At 30.9% G+C, this 2,289-nt stretch overlaps 1 long non-coding RNA gene across 1 annotated transcript in view; it reads right to left on the bottom strand.

Annotated features, from left to right (window-relative positions):
- Window positions 1-281: 281 nt before the first annotated feature.
- The window catches only part of LOC104910514, a 13,183-nt gene continuing 11,175 nt past the window's right edge, over window positions 282-2,289 (bottom strand). Inside the window, exon 3 of the long non-coding RNA XR_793128.3 lies at window positions 282-1,509. This is a non-coding gene — a long non-coding RNA (uncharacterized LOC104910514). The remainder of the gene's footprint in view (window positions 1,510-2,289) is intronic.

Here is a 2,289-nt window from a genome sequence, read left to right as displayed (position 1 = left end):
ACCTTCTGTCATTTTTAGAAGAATTGATTTTTATTTTTTTAAAACTTTGTTCTCACTTTCCTGCATGCCTCTACCTATGTCATATCAACAGAATGATGACATGCAATAATACTCAACTGAGAACCTCTGGTAATTTGAACTATTTCAGTAACAAGCTGGTAAGGAATCAGGCTCCATAAAATAGTAACCTCAAGTTTTGTTACAAGTTGAATTCAGGTTTTGTCATAGGATGAATGCATTCTTCAAATCATATTTTAATTTTAATATACATTGAACGGTACATATTTTTTTTTCAGTCATCAGACATCAGACAGATACAAAGAGATAAGCAAACAGGCTAGGCAACACTGGATTATGTTATCCTAAAATTGGTGTTCGATCATCTCAAAAGCTTCACTTGATCTTCTCAGGGAACTGAAAAACAGAAAATTTCAACATTAAATTGTCTTAAATGTTGATGCAATGTCGTCTACCACCTCAAATACTTCAGAATATTTGAACCTTCAAGAGATAAAAACACAAAATTTTGGTGTATATGAACCTGAAAATCAAACACCCATTTAACTCAAAAGTTTTATTTTGTTGAATTATTCACAAAACTAAGTTTTGGGAATGTAAAAAAATCAGCAGCAGAATACAAATTCATAAGCTTACACATAAGAGCTGAGAGAATATGTGATATGAAGAACTCCAAAATCAAACTTCTGCTTAGCTCAGAAGATATTTCTACAACACCAGTTATCTTTTTCAACTGCTTTATTTATGGATTTAATTCATACTAACACTGCAAATCAAATATGAAAACTTCATTCAAAACATCTTTGCAAAGAGTAAGTAATGTTTGGACACTATACAAACTACTATTATCTATTTGTATAACCATATTCAAAATATTACATTACTTATGATAGCAATACTTAAAAAAAGAGTTCTGAACCTCATTTAATTCACATGAATATTTTCCAAAGTTCACTTACTGAATCTTCTCACCTTGAAAGCATATAATAATAAACTATAAATAACTTGCTTTAAGTACTGTATTTTATAGTACACGTGGTAAAGCAGATGTTCTAAATCGAGCACATTTTAATGCAGTTAACTTCATAGATTTAGAGAAAAAAAACGAATACAGCCTATATTTTAAAAAATGCTCATTTAAAAGCAGAGAAGTAGAAAGGTAGTTATGTCTCTAAATACACTATCACTGTAATAAATGCTGTAATACTAGATCCCCTTCTGATGTTCACTGTTTCAAAAAAGTCAAAAAATCGAAGGTGGTCTTTAAAACAAATAAAAAACATACACACACACAAAAAAGAAAAAGAACAACAACAATAACAAAAAAAAAAAAAAAACAAGAAAAAAGAAGCCTCAAAAATTGCTCAGTGATTGGACAAAACATCTTGCAGTGAGAGACTGAAATAGCTCAATCTCCTCCAAAAGAAAACTGAGCAGTAACTCTATTCCAGTGTGCAAGCATATTCACAGGTGCTCAAATGCTCTTCAAATCTGCAAGAGAAAAGCAAAACATTAAGAAAGGGCTTGACATTAAATGCAGACAAATTCAAATTAAGTACAAGTCATAAATATTTAACAGTGATGGTGATTAACCATTGGCACTACTGAAACCATTGTTCTTCTCCAAGTAATTTAAAGTTAAACCTGAGGGCCTTTTTGAAAATATGCTTTAAAGAGACAAGTCACTGGTCCCTGACTGAGGCTACATGGAGTGAAATTTTACAGGCTATGGAATAATGTGGGACAAACTAGGTGTCTCTGTCTTGTGTTCTATAAAACAGACTAATCTCAATCTTATCCTAAGAGCTCCCATAGGTGTTAACTTAGTGTATTCAATAGTTGCTTTTGTAGATGCATAAATGAAGTAAGATGTTTTCCTCCAGTGGAACATGCTCAGTTCTCAAAAAAAAAAATAAATAATAATAATAATTAAAAAATAAAATAAAAAATTGATTTCCCATTTCTGCCACAAGACTATCCACACTTTCAAACAAAACATAAAATACACATTACCCATATAAAAAGCCAGGTTGAAAGATCAACATATCAACATTAGGACAGTCATCTTAATTAACACAGGGTTAAACAAGAAAGGGAAAAAAACAAAATGAAGAGAATTTATTCCCTGAACCATCTTAGAAAAACACATTTCCACATTTTTTAACTAACAACTTGCTTCTGAAGTATCTTCAAATAAACATCAAGAACCAGAACATTAAACACAAGGCAAACTTTTACCAGTGCCCCAGTCTTGTTTTTTTTTCTTTTTTT

Source organism: Meleagris gallopavo, chromosome 4, assembly GCF_000146605.3.
Source record: "Meleagris gallopavo isolate NT-WF06-2002-E0010 breed Aviagen turkey brand Nicholas breeding stock chromosome 4, Turkey_5.1, whole genome shotgun sequence".
In the NCBI taxonomy this organism is placed as follows: domain Eukaryota; kingdom Metazoa; phylum Chordata; class Aves; order Galliformes; family Phasianidae; genus Meleagris; species Meleagris gallopavo.
This window is presented reverse-complemented; position numbering and strand designations above follow the sequence as displayed.